Consider the following 27327-nt stretch of genomic DNA (forward strand, 5'->3'; position numbering starts at 1 on the left):
AGATGTTTATTATGGTTACGTCTTCATGATGAATCACCCCTTTAATCATTATATAATGCCCTTCTTTGTCTTTTATGGTGGATTTTTTTTAAAGTCTATTTGAACTGAAATTAGTATTGCCACTCTTGCTCTTTTTGGTAGCTGTTTGCATGATACATTTTTTCCATCCTTTTATTTTTATTAGGTTTACGTCTTTGTTTCTGTGGTGTGTCTCTCAGAGACAGTATATTGATGGATCCTGTTTTTTAATCCATTCTGTCACTCTCTGTCTCTTTATGGGTGCATTTAGGCCATTTACATTCAGTGTAATTATTGATAGGTGTGAGTTTATATTGCCGTCATTTTGTAGGGCTTTTTTTTTTTGTGGTGCTGACATTTTCTTTCTTCCTCTTTTCTCCTGTGCTGAATTCCTTTTGTTTTCAGATTTTTTTTTTCATTTCTTTTATTTTCGTAGATTTTCTTTTTACTGAGACTTTATGCTTTTCTTGTTTATTTTGATGAGTGGTTGTGTTAACTTTCTTTGTGGTAACCTTGAAGTCTATCCTTATCTTCCTAGCTTTGAACTGGTCTATTATTACTTGGTATTGCCTTGCCTTCCTCTCCATTAGAGAGTTGTATACCTATACCGTTTATACCCTCTTTTATTGCTCTGACGTTGTTGTCATTTACATATTAACCTCTCTGGTTCCCTGTTGTAATTCTTTTGGTTTTGGATAGTCCTTGAGAGTTTATTACCTAGATTGTTATCTGGCTGGTACAACCTTGCGTCCTAGATTCAGGCTGTGGTCTGATGTTGTTTGTTCTCAGACTGAAGGACTCCCTTTAATAATTCTTGTAACTTTGGTTTGGTTTTTATATATTTCCTTAATTTCTGTTTATCTGGAAATGTCCTAATTTCACCATTATACTTAAACGGGAGTTTTGCAGGATATATTATTCTTGGTTGGGCATTTTTTTCTTTCAAGGTTTTATATATGTCATCCCACTGACTTCTTGCCTGCATGGTTTCTGCTGAATAATCAGAGTTTAGTCTTATTGTTTCTCTTCTTTATGTGGCTTTTCATTTTTCTCAAGCTGGTCTCAGGATTCTTTCTTTGTCTTTGGTTTTAGTAGAGTGTGATTATGATATACTTTGGTGATTTTCTTTTGGGGTCTATTCTATATGGGGTTTGCTGAGCTTCTTGGATGGTCAGCTTTTCATCTTTCATGACATTAGGGAAGTTTTTGTTAGCAATTCTTCAGTGATCCTGTGTTTTCAGTTTTCTCCCTCTGTTCTGGAACTCTGATCACGTGCAAATTTTTGCTTTTGGTTTTATCCCACATCGTTTCTTCATTTTTTTTTTGCTTATTTTTCCTCAAACAGATTTGTATCCAAGTGTTTGTCTTCAATTTCGCTGATCCTGTCTTCCATCATTTCAAACAAGCTCCTCAGCCCTTCTATGAGACTGTCCATTTCTCAAATCCTGTTGTTTATCTTTTGGATTTCTAATGGTTGTTTTCGTATGATATCAAGTTGTGAATTTATTTTGACATCCTGTTCCTATATTATTTTCCTCAATTCTTCCATTTTTTTGTGTTTTTTTCCATGAATTTTTCTGCCTTTTCCATGAATTTGTCTATTTTTTCCTCATTTTTGTCTGCTTTTTGCTTCAACTCTTGGAAAGCTCTGAATACTAGAGAACTGAATTCTTTATCAGGTAGTTCTTGTGCCTTTTCTGCTACTGGAAAGTCATCTGGTGTTGTATTTTGGACGCCTGCTGGAAGTATCCTGTCCTTTTCTTTTTTAATGTTTTGATATTGTCTGCTGTCTTCAGGACATTCAGTAATTATTTTCTTCATTTATTGATTCTCTATTTGTTTCATCCCACTTTTTGTTTTATTTGGTTATGTCTGAGCAGGCAGGCTGTGTGTTCTTTGTTGCTCGTCTGCGGGCATAATACTTTTCACCTTTGTCCCATTGGCAGGACCAATCGCTCAGCTATGGTGCAGCAGGGCAGGTCCAGCTGAAGGGGAGGCACTGGAATAGGTTGTTTTGGGCACGTACTAGAGCCCATAGGGTGGGCCGGGATTCAGTGTAGGGCAGATTCTGGTAGGTCATGCCTGTTCTGCTTGCAGGTGTGATGTTCAGCGTACGGTGCAGGTAGGCAAGAAGGAGGGGAAAGGTTGTAGTGTGTGGAGCTAAGGTGGGTATGGGAAAGAGGAGAGAGAAACAGGAGCCAAAAGCAAACAAAAAAGATTGCTAAGGGAGCTTGCCATTGGAGTGGGGAGATGAGAAATCAAGAAATGGAGAAAAACAAAAAGGGAAAAAGAAAAATAAATAAATAAAAATTGGGAAAAAAGAAAAGCCCCCAGGGATCTCACTGATGCAGCTGCAAGATCAGCGAAGTGGCTCCCAGGCTGTGCAGTAGAGACTGGCTAGAGTGGGCTGCCAAGCCAAAAAAGAAAACAAATAAACAAAACAAAACAAAGTCCCGGGAATCCCACCAACGTGGTGGAATGGGCTGGGAAAAGAGTTCCCCAGTCTAGCAGCACTTCACAGCCTTTCAAGAAGCAAAAACGTCACACAGAGCCAGGTGTTCAAGAGAAAGGAGGGGGAGGTGGTGAGAGGCTCAGAAGAAACCAAAAGAAGCAGAAAAAAGCAACATCAGCAACAAACAAATGGCACTCAGGAAGATGGCCAGTGTGGGTGGAGCAAATCCAAGTGGCAAAGGACTGAAGCCAATGCCTCTTGGCCAAGAAACTGCAGCCAGCAGGGCGCAGAGGAGGTCAACCAGGAGGGAAGAATGGTGGGGGTGGGAAAGTGTATATCACTGGTTACCAGGTGTTCTGTCTTCTGCTGGGAACTCTGTGAAGCTGCTTTCCCATACTCCCTGTTCGCAAACTCCAATGTGGACAGGGTGAATCTAAGTGGCATGGACTCTGCACTTCCAGGCAGGCTGAATGACCATAGCCAGCTAGGAAGTGGCAAAGGTAGAGTGCGGGGAGATGGATGGGGGTGGATAAGCATATATCAGTGGTTACCTGGTAGTCTGTCTCCCGCTAGGAGCTTTGTGAAACTGCTTTCCCATAGTCCTTGTCCGCCAATCTCTGACAGGAGTCCAAGATGGAGAATCTCTGCTGTGTTAGCTGATAGGGGACCTCCACACGTATCTCTCCTCGTTCTCTGTTCTCTGTCAGTTTCTTATTCCATTCGATGCTTGGCTGAGTTCTTTATCTCTTCATCTGATGCTTAGGATTCCAGGATTGGCGTTTGTCCTTGTTTTACTTAGTTTTTCGGGTCTTCGCTGTGGAGGGATGGCATGCTGCTTCTGGCTAGAGCATCATGTTGGCTCCACCTCAAGCTAATTGTTCTTCTTTGATCATTTTTATGCCAATTATTCAGGGGATAAATTCATGTCTTTCATATCCATTGGTAAGATGTATCTCCAGCAATTTGCCACAGAGTTTCTACTACCTCAAACCATGGGTGATATGACAGTCACATAAGCATCAAATTTTTTCAGATCCATGCTATCCATATTCTTTTCTGCATCAGAGATTTGGCCTTCTTGAGTCAATATATAAAGCCAAATCAACTTCTGAGTGAGTCAGACACTCTCACAGTGGAGTATGAGTTGTCAGAGTCATGAGGCATAGTCTTTAATATAATACTTTTTTTTTACTTAGAATTATAGAAGAATACAGGACAAAATATACAGCATGTTCAACACCTCCATCTTATCAGGAAGCCCAGCAGCTACCCAAGTACATGAATTATTTTGTCACCTCAACAATGAGCATTGTGTGACTGACATATTTATAAGCCAAGGTGGGTGGGGAGCATTTTAACACAGAAAAGCTACAGCCTCAATTTTACATTGGTCTTTTATACCACTATATTCATGTAGGCCAAGCCTAGCATATCAATTCACAAGTTCTACAGTTCAAGTGCAGCCACAGACACTAGACAAAGCAGACTCACAGTTCCATAGTTTTCTTAATAATTCATTTAATAATAAAGCAGGACTATGATAAGAAGGACTCTGAGTTCTTTCTCAAGGAAATCTGAATTAGCCAAGGTCTTTTATTCACATAAAGTGGACTTCTAGACAAGGAGTAATACCAGACATAAAGAGGGACATTTTATAATGACAAAAGGGTCATTTCATTAGTTAGATACAGCAAACCTGTATGAACACAATGATATTTCTTCCAAATATGTCACATAAAACTTGATGGTACTACAAAGATAAATAGATAATTATACAATCAGAGTTGGAGAATTTCAACAAAACTCTATCAGTAATTTATAGAACAAGACAAAAGAAAAATAGTAACTATACACAACATATTAAATACATTATTAAGCAAGTTGACATAATATTTGTAGGAAAGAATTCCCCTAAATTTTATAATACACATTCTTTTCACATGTACTAGAAATATATACCAAAATATACTCAGGGCCATAAAGAAAAATTCAATATATATCAAAGGACTGAAGTAATATCAAATATGTTCTTGAAACACAAAAGATGTATATTTGAAATCAATAATAAATATGTAACTAGAAAATCCTAGATATTTGTAAATTAAGCAATACAGTTCTATTAAAAGTTTTATAACATTCATAAAAACACAATATATCAAAAATTTATGGGTTGCAGCTAAAGAAGTACATAAGAGAATTTATAGACCTTAATTTATATAAAGGAAAACAAAAGCTTAAAATCAATTATCTCAGCCCTCACCACAAAAAGCTAGAAAAATAATTGCATACTAAAATCAAAAAGCAGAAGAAATTAATGGTAAAGACAATTGCCAAATAAATAAACTGTAAAACACATATGAGATAGAAAAAAATAATCAAATAACAAATCTGTCTTTTGTGAAGAATAATAACTGTGTTAAACTTTGATCAATAAGGACAAAAAGTGAAGAAAGACAACAAAAATCACCAATATCAGGGATGAAAAAGTGCCCATTACTATAAATTATGGTATATTCACACAATGGAATACTATGCATTGATAAAGAACAGGGAGGAATCTGTGAAACATTTCATAACATGGAGGAACCTGGAAGGCATTATGCTGAGTGAAATTAGCCAGCTGCAAAAGGACAAATAGACCACTATTATAAGAACTTGAGAAATTGTTTAAACTAAGAAGAAAACATTCTTTTGTGGTTACGAGAGGGGGGAGGGGAGGAGGGTGGGAGAGGGGCATTCACTAATTAGATAGTACAGAGAAACTACTTTGGTGAATGGAAAGACAGCACACAATACAGGGGAGGTCAGCACAATTGGACTAAACCAAAAGAAAAGAAGTTTCCTGGATGAACTGAATGCTTTGAAGGCCAGCATAGCAGGGGCAGGGGTCTGGGGACCATGGTTTCAGGGGACATCTAAGTCAATTGGCATAATAAAATCTGTGAAGAAAACATTCTGCATCCCACTTTGAAGAGTGGCATCTGGGGTCTTAAACACTAACAAGCAGCCATCTAAGATGCATCAGTTGGTCTCAACCCACCTGGACCAAACGAGAATGAAGAACACCAAGGACACAAAGTGATTACGAGCCCAAGAGACAGAAAGGGCCACATGAATCAGAGGCTACATCATCCTGAGACCAGAAGAACTAGATGGTGCCCAGCTACAACCAATGACTGCCCTGACAGGGAACACAACAAGAACCCCTGAGGAAGCAGGAGATCAGTGGGATGCAGACACCAAATTCTCATAAGACCAGACTTAATGGTCTGACTGAGACTAGAAGGACCCCAGTGATCATGGCCCCCAGACCTTCTGTTGGCCCAGGACAGGAACCATTCCCGAAGCCAACTCTTCAGACATGGATTGGACTGGACAATGGGTTGGAGAAGGATGCTGGTGAGGAGTGAGCTTTTTGGATCAGGTGGACACTTGAGGCTATGTTGGCATCTTCTGCCTGGAGGCATGATGAGAGGGTAGAGGGGGTTAGAAGCTTGCAAAATGGACACGAAAAGAGAGAGTGGAGGGAAGGAGCGGGCTTTCTCATTACGGGGAGAGTTATTGGGAGGATGTAGCAATGTGTATATAAGTTTTTGTGTGAGAGACTGACTTGATTTGTAAAAAGAAGAAAGAACTTCCACTTAAAGCACAATAAAAATTATATATAAAAAAAGATGCATTGAATTGGAAGGCCAAAGTTGGAAATGAAGAAGGGCTGGTAGTTAGAAAATACTGCCTTGGAGACAGAAATGATTCCAGGGATGGCATGACAGAATTTTGCAAGACCAACGACTTCTTCATTGCAAACATAAATGGCAAGTATACACATTGACCTCGCTGGATGGAATACACAGGAATCAAATCGACTACATCTGTGGAAAGAGATGATGGAAAAGCTCAATATTATCAGTCAGACAAAGGCTGGGGAAAACTGCAGGAGAGACCATCAGCTGCTCACATGCAAGTTCAAGTTGAAGTTTGAAGAAACTTAGAACAATTCCACCAAAGCCAAAGTACGACCTTGAGTATATCTCACCTGAATTAGTGACCATTTCAAGAATAGATATGATGCACTGAACACTAACGTCCAAAGAACAGACAAGTAGTAGAATGACATCAAAGACATATATAAAGAAGCAAGAGATCGTTAAAAAGACAAGAGAGAAAGAAAAGACCAAAATGGACATCAGAAGACACTCTGAAAGTTGCTCTTGAATGTCGAGTAGCTAAAACAAAAGGAAAAAATGATGAAATCAAAGAGCTGAACAGAAGATTTCAAAGGGCTGCCCCAGAAGACAAAGTAAAGTGTTATATGAAATGTGCAAAGACCTAGAGTTAGAAAACCAATTGGGAAGATCAAGCTTGGCATTTCTCAAGTTGAAAGAACTGAAGAAAAAATTCAAGCCTTGAGTTGCAATATTGAAGGATTCTACAGGAAAAATATTAAACAGTGCAGGAAGCATCAAAAGAAGATGGAAGGAATACAGTCACTGTACCAAAAAGAATTGGCCGATGTTCAACCATTTCAAGAGGTAGCGTATGATCAAGAACGGATGGTACTGAAGGAAGAGGTCCAACCTGCACCAAAGGCACTGGCGAAAAACAAGGCTCCAGGAATTGACAGAATGCCAATTGAGATGTTTCAGCAAACTAATGTGGCACTGGAAGCCCTTACTCGTCTATGTCAAGGAATTTGGAAGACAGTTACCTGACCAACCGACTGGAAGAGATCCATATTTGTACCAATTCCAAAGAAAGAAGACCCAACAGAATGTGGAAATTATCGCACAGTATCATTAATATCACACACCAGTAAAATTTTGCTGAAAATCATTCTACAGAGATTACAACAGTACATCGACAGGAAACTGCCAGAAATTCAAGCCAGATTCAGGAGAGGACATGGAACAAGGGATATCACTGCTGATGTCAGATGGATCTTGGCTGAAAGCAGAGAACACCAGAAGGATGTTTACCTCTGTTTTATTTGACTATGCAAAGGCATTCGACTGTGTGGATCATAACAAATTATGGATAACATTGCAAAGAATGTGAATTCCAGAACACTTAGTTGTGCTAATGAGCAACCTGTACATAGATCAAAAGGCAGTTGTTCAAACAGAACAAAGGGATACTGTGCGGTTTAAATTCATGAAAGGCGTGTGTCAGGGTTGTATCCTTTCACCATACTTATTCAATCCGTATGCTTAGCAAATAACCCAAAAAGCTGAACTATATGAAGGTTTGGAGGAAGACTTACTAATAGCCTGCAATATGTAGATGACACAACCTTGCTTGCTAAAAGTGAAGAGAACTTTAAGCACTTATTGATGAAGACCAAAGACCACAGCCTTCAGTATGGATTGCACTTCAACGTAAAGAAGACAAAAATCCTCACAACTGGACCAATGGGCAACATCACAATAAACGGAGAAAAGATTGGAGTTGTCAAGGATTTCATTTTACTTGGATCCACAATCAACAGCCATGGGAACAGCAGTCAAGAAATCAAAAGACGCATTGCATTGGGTAAATCTGCTGCAAAGGACCTCTTTTAAAGTGTTGAAGAGCAAAGATGTCACCTTGAAGACTAAGGTGCGCCTGACCCAAGCCATAGTATTTTCAATCACATCATATGCATGTGAAAGCTGGACAATGAATAAGGAAGACCGAAGAAAAATTGATGCCTTTGAATTGTGGTGTTGGTGAAGAATGTTGAATATACCATGGACTGCCAGAAGAATGAACTAATTTGTGTTGGAAGAAGTACAACCAGAATGCTCATTATTAGCAAGGATGGCGAGGCTACGTCTCATATACTTTGGACATGTTACCAGGAGGGACCAGTCCCTGGAGAAGGACATCATGCTTGATAAAATAAAGGTTCGGCCACATGAGACTATGTGGGCAGCTCCTGTCTGGAGGCAAGATGAGAAAGTAGAGGGGGGACAGGAGCTGGTTGAATGGACATGGGAATACAGGGTGGAGAGGAGAAGTGTGCTGTCTCATTAGGAAAGCAGCTGGGAGTACATAGCAAGGTGTGTAAGTTTTTGTTTGAGAGACTGACTTGATTTGTAAACTTTCACTTAAAACACAATAAATTAAAATATATATATACACACACAAAATAGAGGGTTAGCAAAAAAAGAGAAAGACTCTCAATGAGATGAGTTGACATGGTGGCTGCAATAGTGGGCTCAAACATAGCAATGATTATGAAGATGGCACAGGACCAGGCAGTGTTTTGTTGTACATAGGGTGGCTATGAGTCGGAATCGACTGGATGGCACCTAACAAAAACACAGTTTACACTAAGGCTCACTCTATGTTATACAGTCCTATGTTGTTAGTGGTCCTCAAGTTGATTCCAACTCATAGTGACCACAAGTGTGCAAAGTGGAATTACTCCATAGGTTTTTTAAGGCTGTGACCTTTTGGAATCCAAACACCAACCCTGTCTTCAGAGGCACCTCCACAGGTTCAAACCGCCAACCTTTCGGCTAGTAGCCCAGTGTATCACCCAGGGATGATTTTTGCAAATGTGTAATGTCAGGTAACCACCATTATAGCATCATGGAGAATAGGTTCAATGCCTTAAAAATCTATGCTCCACATACATCCCTCCCTGGAAACACTGATCTTTCTTGTCTCTGTAGTTTTGCCTTTTCCAGAATGTCTTATAATTGTAATCATACAACAGGTAGCCTTTTTAGCCTGTCTTCTTTCAATGAGCAATATGCACTTAATGTTTCTCCATGTCTTTTCGTGGCTTGATAGCTCATTTCTTTTTGTCACTAAATAATATTCCACGGCATGGATGTACAAGTTCACAGTTTATTTATCCATTCACTTAAGAGGCATCTTGGTTGCTTCCAATATAGAAATTATGAACAAAGCTACTATAAACATCAGTATGCAGGTTTCTGTATCCACATAATTTTTCAAATCATTTGGGTAAAAACCTAGAAGAGCAATTGCTGGATTGTATGGTAAGTTTAGCTTTGCAAGAGACTGAAACAGTCTTCCAGTGTGGCTGTACCATTTTGAATCCCTACCAGCAACGAATAGATTTCCTCTTGCTTCCCACCCTCGCCAGCATTTGGTGTTTTCAGTGTTTTATTTTATTCATTCTCATGATGTGTAGTAATGTCTCATTGTCATTTTAATTTAAAATTACCTAATGCCATGTGATGTTGAACACTTTTTAATAAGCGTAGTTGATAACTGTATATCTTCTTTCTTGAGGTGTATGTTCAGATCTTTTTAATTGAGCTATTGTCTTACTAAGTTTTAAGAGTTCTATGTATACTTTGGATACAAGTCCTTAGTCAAATATGCAAATATTTTCTCTTATCTGGGGCTTGTATCTGCATTCTTTTAACAGTGTCTTTCATAGAAGTTTGTGATTTAAGGAAATCCAACTTATCAATTTTTTTCTTTTATGAATTGTGCTTTCAGTGTTGTATCTAAAAACTTATTGCCAAACCCAAGGTCACCTAGATTTTATCCTTTGTTATCTCCTAGAAGATTTACATTTCTGCATCTTACATTTAGGTCTATGATCCATTTTTAGTTAATTTTTAAGAAAGGTGTAAGGTCAGTGTCTAGATTCATTTTTTTTTTTTTTGCAAGTTGATATCTAGTTGTTCCAGCAACATTAGTTGAAAAGACTATCCTTTCCCCATTGGATTGCCTTTGGTCCTTCGTCAAAGATTAGTTGACAATATTCCCGTGAGTCTTTTTCTGGTCTCTCTATTCTGTTCCATTGAGCTATTTATCTATTCTTTCGCCAATAACACAGTTTTGGTTACTGTAGCTTTATAGCAATTTCGAAACCATGTATTGTCAGTTCTCTGATTTTGTTCTTCAACATTGTGTGGGCTATTCTAGGACTTTTGCCTTTCCATGTGAACTTTACAATAATTTTGTCAATATCTACAAAGCAACTTACTGAAATTTTGTTTGGGATTTCACTGAATCTACAGATCAAGTGGGAACCCTGAATCAACTTGACAGCAATGGGTTTTTGGTATAGATCAAGTTGGGAAGAACCAACATCTAAACAATGTTGAGTCTTCATATCCGTGAACATGAAGTATATCTTCATTAATAAAGATTTTATTTGATTTCTTTAATTAGAGTTTTGCAGTTTTCCTCATATAGATCTTGTATATTTTTTTGTGGTAAAATACATACTTAACAAAACTATTGCCATTTCAACAATTTTTACACGTTCAATTCAGTGACATCAATTACATTCACTACGTTGTGGGACCATTACCACTATCTGTTTCCAAATTTTTATTCACCCTTAACAGAACCTCAGTGCATCTTAGTAACTTCTCTTTTCCCTCTACCACCTGCCCTGATAAGCACTAATACATTTTGGACTCTATCCATTTGTCTATTATAAATTTTTCATATAAGTGGGATGATACAATATTTGTCCTTTTGTTTCTGATTTCACTCAGCATAAAGTTTTCAAGCTTCATCCATGCCACAGCATGTATCCAAAATTTATTTCTTCTTATGGCTACTTAATATACCATTTTATGTATAAAACACATTGTTTATCCATTCATCACTTGAGCTGTTGCCACTTTTTGCCTATTGTGCATAATGCTGAAAGAATATTGATATACGAACATCCGTTTGAGTTCCTACTTTTAAATCTTTTGGGTGTATACCTAGAAGGGGAATTGCTGGGTCATATGAGAACTTTATGTTTAACTTTCTGAGGTATTGCCAAAATGTATTGCATAGCAGATCCACCATTTTATAATCCCATCAGCAATGGACAAGAGTTCCAATTTCTCCACATCCCATCTAACACTTGTTTTCAATTTTTTTTTTTTAATAATAGCCATACTAGTAGTGTGTGTTGTGGTTTTGAATTGTATTTTCCTAATGGGAGTCCCTGGGTGGTGCAAACGGTTAACATACTTGGCTGCTAACCAAAAGGTTGGAAGTTCAAGTCCACTCAGAGGTGCCTCAGAAGAAAAACCTGGCAATCTACTTCATAAAAATAAGCCACTGAAAACTCTATGGAGCACAATTCTACCATGATACACATGGGGTTGCCATGAGTCAGAGTTTGCTCGACGGCAATTGATTTTGGAAAATGAATACACCATGGACCGCCAAAGAACGAGCAAATCTGTCTTGGCAGAAGTACAACCAGAATGCTCCTTACAAGCAAGGATGTTGAGACTACATCTCACATACTTTGGACATGTTGTCAGGAGGGATCAGTCCCTGGAGAAGGACATCATGCTTGGTAGACGGTCAGTGAAAAAGAGGAAGACCCTCAATGAGAACTGACAACAGTGGCTGCAACAATGGACTCAAGCATAGCAACAATTGTGAGGATGGCTCAGGACCAGGCAGTGTTTTGTTCTGTTGTGCATAGGTTCACTATGAGTTGGAACCAACTTGATGGCACCTAACGACAACAACGACACTGAGCATCTTTTCATGTGCTTATTGGTCATTTGTATACGCTATTTGGTGAAATGTTTATTTAAGTCATTTGCCCATTTTTTGATTGGGTTACTTTTATTTTTGTTGTTGAGTTGTAGGAATTCTTTTCATGGGTGTGTGTGTGTGTGTGTGTGTGTACATACATACGGAATGTTTCACAAATTTGCATGCTATTCTCGTGCAGGAGCCATACTAATCTGATTTGTTCCAATTTTAGTATGTATGTTGCTGAAGCGAGCATAGGAGCTATTTACATGTTCTGGATATTAAACTCTTATCAGATAGTTGTTGTTAGTTGCCTTCCAGTCGATTTCAATTCTTTGACCCCATATGACAGAGCAGAATTGTCCCACAGAGTTTTTTAGGTTGTAATCTTTATAGGAGGAAATCCCTAGGTCTTTCATCCACAAAGCCACCGGGTGGGTTCAAACTGCCAACCTTTCATTTAGCAGCCAAGCACTTAGTTAACCATTGTGCCACTAGGGCTGCTTTTATCAGATAAAAAAAAAAAAAAAAAACTAGTGCCATCGAGATATGGTTCCAAATGTTTTCTCCCATTCTGTAGGTTGTCTCTTCATTCTGTTGATAAAATCCTTTGATGCACAAAAGTTTTAATTTTGATTAAGTCTAATTTATCTAATTTTCTTTTGTTGCCTGTGCTTTTGGTGTCATATCTAAGAATCCATTGTCAAAAACCAGGTCTCAAAGCATTACTCCCGTTATGTTTTGTTCTAGGAGTTTTGTGGTTTTAGTTGTTACATTTAGGTCATTGATGAATTATGAGTTAATTTTGGTATATGGTGTGAAATATAGATGCAGTTTCACTCTTACACATGAAGATTCAATTCGCCCAGCATCAGTTATTGAAGAGATTATAAAGAGATTACAATTTTCCCATTTAGTGGACCTAGCAACTTTGTAGAAAAGTAATTGACCATAATTGAATGTGGGTAATTTCTGGACTCTTATTTTTTTTTAACCCTATTCCATTGGTCTATATGTCTATCCCTATACCAGTATCAGACTATTTTGATTACTGTAGTTTTATAATACATTTGGAAATAAGGAAGTATAAATCCTCCTAATCTGTTTTCCTTTTCAAGATTGCTTTGGCTATTTGGGGCCCGTTGCAATTCTATAAAAATTTGGGGATTGGCATTTTCATTTCTACAAAGGCTGTTGGAAATGTGATAGGGATTGTTTTGAATCTATAGATTGAATCTTAACAATATTGTCTTCCAATCCATAAACATGGAATGTCTTTTCATTTATTTAGTTCTCCTTTATTTTCTTTCAGCAGTGTTTTATAGTTTTTAGTATACAAATCTTTTACCTCCCTGATTAAATTTATCCCTAATTATTTTATTCTTTTAGATGCTATTGTAAATGGTATTGCTTTATTAATTCACTTTTTGAATTTCTCATTGTTGGTGTATAGAAATCCAACTGATTTTTGCATGTTAACCTTGTACCCTGCTACTTTGTGAATTCCTCTATTAGCTATAAAAGCCTCCATGTAGATTCTTTGGGGTTTTACATATTTATATTTACACATACATAAACCCATTATCATCAAGTCAATTCCGACTCATAGTGACCCTGTAAGACACAGCAGAACTTCCCCATACGGTTTCCAAGGAGTGGCTGGTGGATTTGAACTGCCGACACTTTGGTTAGCAGCTGAGCTCTTAACCACTATGCTACCAGGGCTCCATAATATGGACTACCAGGAGTGAAAGAGTGGCTGTCCTTGTCTTGTTCCTGATCTTAAGGTGAAGGCTCTCAGTATTTCTCCGTTAAGAATGACAGCTGTAGGTTTTTCACAGATGCAATTATCATATTGAATAATGCTGTTTCTACTTCTAATTTGCTCAGTGTTTTTATCATAAAACTGTGCTGGATTTTGCAAGATGCCTTTCTTTTCTGCATCAACTGAGATGGTCATGTGATTCTTTTCCTTCATTCTTTTAATGTGATTTTTTTTTTGTCTCATGTTGAACCATACTTAAAAAAAATTTTTTTTGTTTTAATGTTGAACCATACTTACATTCCTGGAATAAATCCAATTTGGTCATGGTGTATATTCCCTTTAATATAGTGTTGCAATCAGTTTGCTAGTATTTTGTTGAGGATTATTGCATCCACATTCTATTGTAGGGGAAAAAAACATCACAAAGTTTAGTAAAGCAAATAGAAAGTTTTATTCGGCATGTATTCAAAAAGACAAAAGTTGAGAAGCAGACAAGCATGCTGCTAGGGCTAATGTCTGCCCGAGTCCAAGGAAATATTACAGAGTAAGCAAGAATGGGAAAACAGACAAGCATGCTGCCACAGCCATGTCTGCCCCAGTCCAAGGAAGGTTGCAGAGTCATCAGTATATATTAACATTACAAATGGGCAAAACCATTGAAAGCTTCACAGATTGGCTAGAAACTGTCATCCTGCATTTTGTATTGTCTTTGTTAACAATCATTGGTACAGGCTTCAGTAACAACAATCAGGAGGGTCTTCATTGGTGCAACAAATTTCTACTCACTTAATTTAAAAAGATAAGAGTCTAAAGTCTTCTGTGTTCTGGCTTATGTGAAAGGTTCCCTAAAAGATATTTTCCAAGATTATTTATCTATTGTCTTTATACCTCAGGGCCCAGATGATGTGTTCTTGAGTCTTGTTGAGCTCTTGTGAGTCTAACTCCAGCTGGGTCACATTCTCTATGCTCAAGGACAGGGAATAATGATTCCAATATTATTTCCTAAATCAATTCATAACGGGTTTTGGTCTGTAGTTGTCTTTTCCTGTGGTGTCTTTGTCTGGCTTTGATATCAGGGTAAAGCTAGCATTGTAGAATGATTTAGGAAAAGTTCCCTCCTATTTTATTTAAATGGAAATCCTGGTGGCGTAGTGCTTACATTCTACAGCTGCTAACCAAACAGTCGGCAGTTCGAATCCGCCAGGAGTTCCTTGGAAACTCTGTGGGGCAGTTCTACTCTGTCCTGTAGGGTCGCTATGAGTCGGAATCGACTCGACAGCACTGGGTTTGGTTTTTTTTTTTTTTTAAATTAAAAGACTTTAAGAAGAATTGGTATCACTCCTATAAATGTTTGGTCAGATTCCCCAGTGAAGCCATCTGTTCTAGGTGTCTGGTTTTTTGTTTGTTCTTTTTTTTGTTTTGTTTTGTTTGTTTTGGGGTTGGGAGGTTTTGTATTTCAGATTCAAACTCTTCGCTTGTTAAGGGTTTGTTCAGATCTTCTAGTTCTTTTGATTCACTTTAGTTAGTTTATGTGTTTCTAGGAAGTTTTCCACGTCATCTAATCTGTTGGCATATGATATTTCATAATACTTTTATGATTTTTATTTCTGTAGGTCCAGTTGTAATGTCCCCTCTTTCATTTCTGATTTTACTTTTTTCTTTGTCAGCGTAGCTAAAATTTTGCCAATTTTTCTTATCTGAAAAAATAACTCCTGGTTTCATTGATTCTCTCCATTGTTTTTGTATTCTCCATTTATCTCTCCTCTAATCTTTATTATTTCCTTCCTTCTGGTAGTCTTTGGCTTAGTTTTCTCTTTTTTTCTAATTCCTCAAGTTGTAAAGTTAAGTATTGATTTAAGATCTGTTAACAAATAATTAAAACTCATTGAAATCTGAACATAAGTTTTATTCTGAGCAGTTATTCTATATGCATATAGGGAGACCATTTTGATTGCATAAAAAGCAAATGGCTTGAAGAAACTAGATACAATGGGGCTTATAAAGAGAAAAGGAGGGAGAAACACAGAAGATCAACCATTGACTAATCTTAACATGATTGACTGAACACTGCCCTCCCTGTTTTACTGAGAGCAATGGATATCAATTTACGAGATGGTCTCTGACCCAACGGCATCTTTGGAGATTCAAATTTAACAAGCCTGGATTCAAACAGGAAAAGAAAGGCTTTGCAACTTCAGGTGAAAGGAAAGCTGCAGGAGGATTAATTTTGGTCAGGGATTTCTTTGAAGTGAATATTTGGTTTCATGGGTAAGAAAACCCCAAAATCAAAAACCAAACCAAACCCATTGCCATCAAGTCAACTGCACTTCATAGTGACCCTAGGGTTTCCAAGGAGCACCTGGTGGATTCAAACTGTTGTCCTTTTGGTTAGCAGCTGAACTCTTAACCACCATACCAGCAGGGTTTCCAGAGAGCATATAGGTAGATGTTATTTTTTTTTAATCCATTCTGCCATTCTCTGCCTTTTGATTGGAGAGTTTAATACATTTACATTTGTAATAATTACTGATAAGTTAAGACTTATTTCTACCATTTTTCTATGTTTTTGTGTGTCTTATACCTTCTTTGCCTTTCATTTCCTCCAATATTGTGATTATCTGTGTTTAGTTAAGCTTTTGAAGTGAACTATTTTAATTCCCTTTTTGTTCCCTTTTGTGTATATTTTCAAACTATTTGTGGTTACCACAAGGATTACGTTTTACATCTTAAGTTTATACAACCTAGTTTAAATTGATAAAAAATTAACATACAAAAACTCTATTCCTGTACCACTTGTACCCACCTTTTATTAAGTTATCATAAATTACATTTGTATGTATTATGTGCCCAATAGCATAAATTTTTAATTATATTTTATGTATTTATCTTTTGGAATCATATATCACATAACTACTAAAAAAAAAAAACAGTACAATAAAACTGGCCTTCATTTTTGCCCATGAGATTACTTTTATCAGAGATCTTTCTACAAACAGACTTCTAGTGTATTTTCAGTTCTATCTGAAAAACTCCCTTTTGCCTTTCTTGTACTGCAGGTATAAAAAAAAAAAAAAGTCATTACAAATTCCCTCTGGGCATATCAATAATTTTTACCTCATTTTTGAAAGACAGGATTCCTGGATATAGAATCCTTGGTTGACTGTTCTTTTCTTTCTGAACTTTAAATATGGCATTCCACTGCCTTCTGGCCTCCAAGGTTTCTAAGGAAAAATTGGCATTTAATCTTATTGGGGATCCCTTGTATGTGACATTTTGCTTCTCTCTTGCTGCTTTCAGAATTGTCTCTTTGGTTTTTCAAGAATTTGATTATAACATGTGGATCTCTTTGGGTTTACATTATTTAAAGTTCATTGAGTTTCATGTATGTGTAGATTCATGTCCTTTGTCAAATTTTGGAAACTTTCTATCATTATTTATTCAAATATTCTTTGAAGCCCTTTCTTTCTCTCTTCGCCTCCAGGACTATAATGACACTTATGTCACATGATGGCATCTCAAAGCTCCATCAGGCTTTCTTGGTCTTTTTTTTCTTTCTCTTGAGTCAATAGTTTGAATTGCCGTATTCTCTAGTTTGCTGATTCTTTCTTCCATCAACTCGTATCTGTTGCTGAAGTCCTCCAGAGAACTTTTAATTTCAGTTACTGTATTTTTCAGCTCCAATAATTTTTGGTTCTTTTTCATACTGTCTCTGTATTAATATTCTCATTTTGTTCATGTGTCATTTTCCTGATTTTTAAATTTTTAGTTGTGTGTCTTTTTTTCCTTTAGTTCTTTGGTAATGCTTAACACTATTGTTTTAAAGTCTTCTATAGTGTCCGTATCTGGGTTTCCAAAGAAGGTTTCTCTCCCTTTAGCTTGTTGTTTTGAGCAGGTCATCATTCCCAATTCCTTTGTATCATTTGTGAGTTTCTGTCAAACCTGAGACATTAGATTTTTGCAATGTGTTAGCTCTAAGCATGTGTGCATACTATTTCTCAATTTCGCCATATACACAGTACTTTCAAAAGCACTGATATTTGCAAGAAATTCTCAGATAGTTACAATCTTGAGTCTTTGCTAACTGCTCCCTCCCTCGGCCTGTGTGAGCTCCAATCCAGATCAGATTGAGGCTCCAATCCTTCAGGAAGCTCCCAGACATATCAGGACACACTCAACAGTCTACTGGCAATGTCTACCCTATTCACTCCCCCATCTTTGAGAGTGTGAGACATGGTCCACCTTCACTGAGGCCTTCCAACTGTGCCGGGAGGGGAAGAGATGGGTACCATATAAAAATAAATTTCGCTACTGCTTGAGAGATGCCTTTTTCTTGTTTTAGCATATGGTTAGCTTCTGCAGTCCTCAGTCTACTTTTCAGAGCTCTTACATAATTGAGATTACAAAATCCTAGTTGCTTTTCTTGGTGTTCAAGTGGGAAGGTCAGGATATTAGACCTCTTCATGCTGCCATCTTCCCAGAATTCCCCTTATACATGGTATTTTTATGTGCTAAGAGAAAAACATCTATTAACCCAGAATTCTTTTGCAATGAAAATATCCATCCTGAAGAAAGGTGTCATCAGATTAAAAAAAAGAAGAAATTTAATTCCAATTTAAAAAACTAATGTAAAAGAAAGTGGCTATAGCTGATGAAAATTAATCTAGCAGCATATGAAAACGATTATACACTGTGTCCAACTGAGACTTTTTTCCAAGAATGCAAGGTTGGCCAACATACCTAAATGAATCAGTGTAATATATCATATTAATATGGTAGTAGTAAAAAACAAAACATGATAATCTAGATAGAGAAAACATTATTTGACAACATCAAACACCTTTTCATGATTAAAACACCAACAAACAAGGAATATGAGGGAATTTCCTCAATCTTGAAAAGGATATCTACAAAAAAACCCACAGTTAACATCATACTGAACAGAGAAAGACTGAAAGCTTTCCGGCTAAGCTCAGAAACAAGGCAATGATGTCTGTTTCCATCAATTTTATTCAACATTTTCCTGGAAAATCTAGCCAGGACGTGCACTTAAAAAAAAAAAAAAAGGCATGCTGATTAGAGAGAAAGAAACAAACCCTATTCACAGATGACATTATCTTTTATAGAGAAAAACCTAAACACATGACCCAACAATTTCACTCTTGGTCATTTATACCAGAGAAATGAATAAATGTTTGTTCACACAAAAATCTGTGCACAAATGTTCAAACAGCATTATTCATAACAGCCCCAAACTGTAAACAGCCCAGCTGTATTGCAACAGGTAAAGAGTTAAACCAACTGTGGAACACCTATACCATGTAATACTACTTAGGAATAAAAAGGATGAATTAATGATGCACACAACATTTGGACAGATCTCATGGGCATTATAAACCAAAAAAATAAACAAACCCATGGCCATAGTGTAACCAAATGAGGGTTCTTGTCCTGTCCTATTAGCCGATTGAAATAAGACGGATGCCACACCACCAGTTGTAAGGGAAACAGAAAGAGGAAATTTTTGTTTGGGCAAACAAGGAGCAATGAGGGGCCTAGCAGCCAAAAGACCATGCGCTCCCCACCCCAGGGGAGCTCTGAGCTTTTATGCCCTCCAGTCTCCAAGGGGTGGGATTGGCACCAAAAATCCGACACCCAGATCCCTCCCATGTCCATATTTGGAGATCCAAGTGGTGAGTCATATGTAACGGAAGGGAAGTTTTCCTTTACAAATGGGCTCAAGTGCAGCTGTGCACTAGAGAACATCTTCCTCTCCTGTGACGGTCAGGCCCAGGGTCAAGCTCGGGGCCACAGCTCTTCAGAACCTGCACATGAGCCAAGATCTTGGTTTGCACGTGCGTGGGGTTCTGGAGCCAAATTCAAACTGTGGTTAGCGCCTGCGGTGCAGTGGGCCAAACTGCAGTTAGAAACCGTGGCTTGGCAGGCTACGAGTGGTGGGGGGGAAACTGCTGCGGAGCAGGGGAAGCCTCAGAGGTGGCTTCAATAGCGATCCTATAAGAGCAGAACTGGCCCATAAGGTTTCCTAGGCTGAAATCTTTACCGAAGCAGACTGCCACATCTTTCTTCTGTGGAGTGGCTGGTGGGTTCGAACTACTAACCTTTCAGTTAGCAGCTGAACACTTAACCACTGCACCACCAGGGCTCTTTAAGGGCATTATGCTGAGTAAAAAAAGTTAGCCTCAAAAGGTACCGTAGTATACAAGTCCATTTATATAACAATTTTGAAAGAACAGTATTAAAAAGACGGAGAACAGATTAATGACTAGCGGGGTTGGGAGGGGAGATAGGGTGGTATTTCTGGCTACAGAAGCATAGCACAAGGGATACTTGTGTTGGAACTGTTCCATACCTCTACTTTGATGATGGTCACAAAAATCTACACGTTATAAAATTGCATAGAATTAAATACACATATACATAAATGAGTACATGTAAAACTAGTTAATATGAATAAGGTCAATAGATTGTATCAATGTCAATTTCCTGGCTTTGATACTGTACTATAGTTAGGCAAGGTGTTATCATTGGAGGAAACTTGGTAAAGGTTATATAGAATCTCTCTGTATTATTTTCTTACAATGCCATGTATATCTACATTTATTTAAAAGACTAACTTAGTGTATATACATACATATACATATATGTGGACACCCTGGTGGCATATGGTTAAGTGCTATGGCTGCTAACCAAAAGGTTGGCAGTTCTAATCCACCAGGCACTCCTTAGAAACTCTATGGGGCAGCTCTACTCTGTCCTATAGGGTCACCATGAGTCAGAATGACTCGACAGCAAAAGACTTTTTTTTTCTTCTGGTTTTATATATATACATATGTATGTTCTATGCAGGTACATATACATTTAAGTACATTTATTATAAACATAGCTTATTCCCATTTAAAAATCTACAAATAAAGCAGCATCTTTGCTTTATTTATCAATATCCTATACTTTCCATATTATATTACTCACACTATCATCCTGTATGCCATATTGCATTTCCGACACACTGCATGTTACGCCATACATTTTCCCTCTCTTTTCCCATGCCCATTTGATTACTCTAGTAAAAATCTATAAAATTAAAAAAAAATAGGTTTTCCAGCTGCCTTCTCTCAACACCATATTTAACAGTAAACCAAAATATTCGGAAGTACGATTTTTTCTAAACTTCTGCCACCCATTACCCATTCAATTCTATGTATTTGATATCACCTCACCTATGTGACCAACTGGGAAATAAAAGTGAGATGTAATTGAACAGAGCATTCCTGATCTATTTCCACTTTGTGGGAATATTTCAAGATCAAAATATTTCAAATACATGCTTCTCTTATTCTCAGCTTTGCCATCTAAAATGTATGGTTGCCATCTACCTTGTATAGTTGTTTCTAGAAACAGGTTTCTAATGAACTAAAGCTTGTATTATTTATACCATTTCCAACTAGATATGTTTACCAGTTTATATCCTAGTCCTACAACAAACACTAATTTCACTCTTCTACATATATCTACTCTGACTCTGTTGTTTTTGTTAGGTGCTGTTAAGTCAGTTCCGCTGTTAAGTCTGTTCGTACAACAGAATGAAACACAGCCCAGCCTTGCGCCATCCTCACAATCATTGCTATGCTTGAGCCCGTAGTTACAGCCACTGTGTCAATACCTCTCATTGAGGGTTATCACCTTAAAATTTTATATTCTGAGTCCCTGGGTGGTGTGAATGGTTAAGTGTGCTTGACTTCAAGCTGAAAGGTTGTTGGTTCAAACTCACCCAAAGGCACCTCAAAAGACAGACGAGAAGATCCACTTCCAAAGGTTACAGTCTTGAAAACCCTGTGAAGCAGTTCTACTCTGCACACATGGGGTTGCCATGAGTTGAAATTGATTTGATGGCAACTAACAACAATTTTATAATCAAACTGAAATGCATTACTTCTGAGGAATCATCCTAAACTGACTACATCCATGAATGACATAAAGGACGAAGTACCGACAGATACTGGTCTGCCAACTGTAAAGAATGCAATTTTTCTCTTCTGAAACCAAGACCAGACTTAATGGAGGCAGGGTATACAACCACCTGTGTGTTACAAGAGAGAAACACTCCAAACGACCTCAAATTTTTCCTATCAAATATGTACCATACACTCCACTGCCAAACCCACTGCCATAGAGTCAATTCTGACTCATAGAGACCTCATACGGTTTCCAAGGCTGCAAATCTTTATGGAAGCAGACTGCCACATCTTTCTTCCATGGAGCTGTTGGTGGTATTGAACCACCAACCTTTCAGTTAGCAGTCAATCATTTTAAACCACTGTGCCACCATACACTAAAAGAACCTAAAAAATTCCAGAGTGGTCACTCTGGAGGACTAGATTTTCAAAGCATACTCCAAGTCAACAAGATTTTTGAGATGTTGATAAGTATATAGACAAAAAGAAATACACATATGGCAAAATACCTCTGGGAAATCCTAGGATACAACAGTGTAAACAATGTCAGAACTCACAGAGATGATGCTAATGTGCACTGTGATCATCTAAAAGAGGGGTTTATAATATATTTTTCTAAATGTATTTGAATAAAGAATCCTTCTCCCTTTAGGGAAGAAAGCCTACATTAAAATTTCATTATAATAACCCCTCTCCTAAACCCATTCTATGAGGCACTGTTACCCTGATACCAAAGCCAGACACCTCAACAGAATACTAGCAAACCAAATCCAGCATGATATAAAAAGGATTTATTCCAGGAATGCATGAGTAGTTCAACACACAAAAATCAATCAATATAATAGATCATATCAATAGGATTAAGGGAAAAAGACATGATCAACTCAGTTGATGCAGAAAAAGCATTTGAAAAAAGCTCAACACACTTTCATAATAAAAACATTCAACACACTAAGAACAGAAGGAAACTTCCTCCACCTGATAATGACCATATATGAAAAACCCACAGCTAACATCATAATTAAGGGTGAAAGACTCAAGGCTTCCCCCCATGATCAGGAACAAAGGATGTCCTCTCTTGCAATTTCTATGCAACACTGTTATGGAAGTTCTACTCAGATAAGTTAGACTAGAAAAAGAAATAAAAGTGACAGTTATTTTATCTGAGCCCTAGTATCCTGGGGAACAATAATAATTAAAGAAATCCCTTCACATTTTTGTTCCAGAAAATGTCTTAGTGCAAACAAACTGACCAAAATGGACTTAAAGATCTCCTTTGTTTAAATAAACTTTAGGATAGAATTTTCCTTCCTTATTTCCCCAACCTTCCACTCTCCTACATTCTTTATGAGCTCTAGGCTCTCAGCCCTTTACTCCTTTTCCCTCCCCCTGGGTCTTCCAGATTCTTGGAGCCTTATCATATGAAAAGAAAATATTCCCAACAAAATGGCCCTAATGGCAATCACAGTACATCACTCACCAATCTTATTGGTCAGCCCAGCTTAAGCTTCCTTTTAGAAATCTCCAAGTTCTTTGTCCCAACAGAATAGTAGCTTTTCTATCACCCCACTGCCATATTCCTGTGCTCTTTTCCTCTTCCATATATTAATACTTTGGAACAAAGTCATCCTTGCCTGTTTCAACATTGTCCTGTGCACTTTTTTCTTTGACAAAAGGTATCTCAATTGGAAAGGAAGAATTAAACTATCTCTATGCATGGATATCACATGAAGAAAATCCTAAAGAACACACTAAATACTACTAGAGCTAATAAATAATTCAGCAAAGTTGAATGCCAAAAGATCAACATACAAAAATCGCTTTTATTTGTATATAATACCAATTAAAAATCCAAAAGGAAAATTAAGAAACCATCCCATTAAAAATAACATCAAAAAAGAGAAAACACTTACGAATATCTCCAACAAAGGAAGTGCAAAAGTTCCACACTGAAAGCTATAAAATATTGCTCAGAGAAATTAGGGAAGATCTAAATACATGGTAAGACATTGCGTGTGCAAGGACTGGAAGATTAATATAGAAGTTCAATGCAATCCCTATGAAATTCCAACTGCCTCTTTTACAGAAGTGACAAGCTTATCCTAAAATTCATATGTAATTGCGAATAGCCAGAATAATGTTGAAAAAGATGAAGAAATTTGAAAGACTACCACTTCTTGGTTTCAAAATTTTGTAGAATAAAACTTTTATTAAAAATATATATTTTACCTTATTTCAAGATGAATCTAAAACTTCTTGACCCACAATTGTTCTTGCCTGTTGCTTTGCTGGCCTGCTTGGATGTGATGTCAATCAAAGACTGCAGAATTTTGGGAGTAAGGGTTAGAGAAATGAAAAACTACTTTCAGAAATGTATAGACATAGATGGAGAATATGTTGAGAAACAATAGGTTCACATTTCGATATTATTCTTTAATAAAAGTTTTTATGATTTTGTAGTGATACATTTTCACTTACCCTTGTGATTATGTGTTGTGTGTATATACATATACACACATACATATAGATATATGTGAAGTATTATAGCAAAATGTACAAAGATCTGGAGTTAGAAAACTAAAGGAAAGAACATATTCAGAATCTCTCAAGCAGAAAGAACTGAAGAAAAAATTCAAGCTTCAAGTTGTAATATTGAAGGATTCTATGGATAAAATATATAACGATGCCAGAAACATCAAAATAAGACAGAAGGAATACACAGTCACTGTACCAAAAAGAAATGACTGACGTTCAACCGTTTCAGGAGGTAGTATATGATCAAGAAGAAATGGTACCGAAGGAAGAAGTCCGAGCTGCACTGAAGACATTGGCAAAAAAAGAGGCTCCGGGAATTGAAGGAATATCAATTGAGATGTTTCAATAAACAGCAGCAATGCTGAAAGTGCTCACCTGTCTATGCCAAGAAATTTGGAAGAGAGCTAACCTGGCCAACTGACTGGAAGAGAACAATATTTGTGCCCATTCCAAAGAAAGGTGATACAATGGAATGTGGAAATTATTAATATCGCAAGAAACTAAAATTTTGCTGAAGTTAAGTCAAAAGAGGATACAGTAGTACATTGACAGGAAACTGACAGAAATTCAAGCCAGATTCAGAAAAGGAAGCAGAACCAGGGATACCATTGCTGATGTCAGATAGATCTTGGCTGAAAGGAGAGAATACCAGAAAGAGGTTAACCTGTGTTTTACCGACTACGCAAAGGCATTTGATTCTGTGGATCATAACAAATTATGGATAAAGTTGCCAAGAACGATAATCCCAGAACATCTAATTATGCTCATGCAGAACCTGTACATAGACGAAGAGGCAGTCTTTCGAACACAACAAGGGGATACTGCGTAGTTTAAAATACGGAAACGTGTGTCAGAGTTGCATCTTTTCACCACAGCTATTTAATCTGCATACTGAGCAAATAACTCCAGAAACTGGACTATACAAAGGACATGTATCAGGATTGGAGGAAGACTCATTAACAAACTGCGATATGCGGACGACACAACCTTGCTTGCTGAAAGTGAAGAGGACTAGAAGCGCTTACTGACAAAGATCAAAGACCACAGCCTTCAGTACGAATTACACCTCAACATAAAGAAAAAAAAATCCTCACAAATGGACCAATAACCAACATCATGATAAATGGAGAAAATATTGACGTCATCAAGGACTTCCTTTTACTTGGATCTACCATCAACGTCTATGGAAGCAGCAGTCAAGAAATCAAACGATGTATTGCATTGGGCAACTCTGTTGCAAAAGAACTCTTTACAGAGCTAAAAAGCAAAGATGTCGCTTTTAAGATAGAAGTGTGCCTAAAATAGGGGTAAATAATATGGTAAACACGAAGGAGACAAACTATCCTACACATCAAAATAAAACACAAGAAAAAAATAGAGACTCAGCAGAAAAAAAATCAACAACAACGAATATGAGGAAAGGACAACATATAAAGATAATCTACTCAGCACATAAAACTAAGTGGGAAAAAGAAACTGTCAACAACACACAAAAAAAGACTTCAAAATGATAGCACTAAGTTCATACCTATTCATAATTACGCTGAATGTAAATGGACTAAATGCACCAATAAAGAGACACGGAGTGGCAGGATGGATCAAAAAACACGTTCCGTCTATATGCTGCCTACAAGAGACACACCTTAGACTTAGAGACACAAACAAACTAAAACTCAAAGGATGGAAAAAAAATATATCAAGCAAACCACAACCAAGAAAGAGCAGGAGTGGCAATATTAATTTCTGACAAAATAGACTTTAAAGTTAAATCCATCATAAAGGATAAAGAAGGACACTATACGATGATTAAAGGGACAACATACCAAGAAGAAATAACCATATTAAATATTTATGCACCCAATGACAGGGCTGCAAGATACATAAAACAAACTCTATCAGCATTGAAAAGTGAGATAGGCAGCTCCACAATAATAGTAGGAGACTTCAACATACCACTTTTGGTGAAGGACAGGACAGAAAGATGCTCAATAAAGACACAGAAGATCTAAATGCCACAATCAACCAACCTGACCTCATAAACATATACAGAACACTCCACCCAACAGCAGCCTAGTACATTTTCTTTTCTAATGCACATGGAACATTCTCTAGAACAGACCACATACTAGGTCATGAAGCAAGCCTTATCAGAATCCAAAACAATGAAATATTACAAAGCATCTTCTCTGACCATAAAGCCATAAAAGTGGAAATCAATAACAGGAAAAGCAGGAAAAAAAAAATCAAACACTTGGAAACTGAAAAATACCCTGTTCAAAAAAGACCGGATTATAGAAGACATTAAGGGTGGAATAAAGGAATTCATAGAAACCAATGAGAATGAAAACATTTCCAATCAGAACCTTTGGGACACAGCGAAAGCAGTGCTCAGAGGTCAATTTATATCAATAAATGCACACATACAAAAAGAACAAAGGGCCAAAATCAAAGAATTATCCCTACAACTTGAACAAACAGAAAGAGAGCAACAAAAGAAGCCCTCAGGCACCAGAAGAAAACAAATAATAAAAATTAGAACAGAACTAAATGAAATAGGAAACAGAAAAATAATTGAAAGAATGAACAAGAACAAAACCTGGGTCTTTGAAAAACCCAACAAAATTGATAAACCATTGGCCAGACTGACAAAAGAAAAACAGGAGAGGAAGCACATAACCCAAATAAGAAATGAGATGGGCAATATTACAACAGACCCAACTGAAATTAAAAAAATCATATCAGACTACTATGAAAAATTGTACTCTAACAAATTTGAAAACCTAGAAGAAATGGATGAATTCCTAGAAACACACTACCTGCCTAAACTCACCCAAACAGAGGTAGAACAACTAAACAGACCCATAACAAAAGAAGAGATTGAAAAGGTAATCAAAAAACTCCCAACAAAAAAAAAGCCCTGGCCTGGACGGCTTCACTGGAGAGTTCTACGAAACTTTCAGAGAAGAGTTAACACCACTACTACCAAAGGTATTTCAGAGCATAGAAAAGGACGGAATACTCCCAAACTCATTCTATGAAGCCAGCATATCCATGATACCAAAAACAGGTCAAGACATCACAAAAATAGAAAATAACAGACCTATGTCCCTCATTAACTTAGA

General features: G+C 37.2%; 1 non-coding gene across 1 annotated transcript; it reads right to left on the bottom strand.

The window, feature by feature from the left end:
- Positions 1-12089: 12089 nt before the first annotated feature.
- On the bottom strand, positions 12090-12191 carry LOC126069759 (U6 spliceosomal RNA). Its single transcript, XR_007516032.1, has one exon. It is a non-coding gene; the product is annotated as a U6 spliceosomal RNA (small nuclear RNA).
- Positions 12192-27327: the final 15136 nt, after the last annotated feature.

This window comes from Elephas maximus, chromosome X (genome assembly GCF_024166365.1).
Source record: "Elephas maximus indicus isolate mEleMax1 chromosome X, mEleMax1 primary haplotype, whole genome shotgun sequence".
NCBI classification, from domain to species: Eukaryota; Metazoa; Chordata; class Mammalia; order Proboscidea; family Elephantidae; genus Elephas; species Elephas maximus.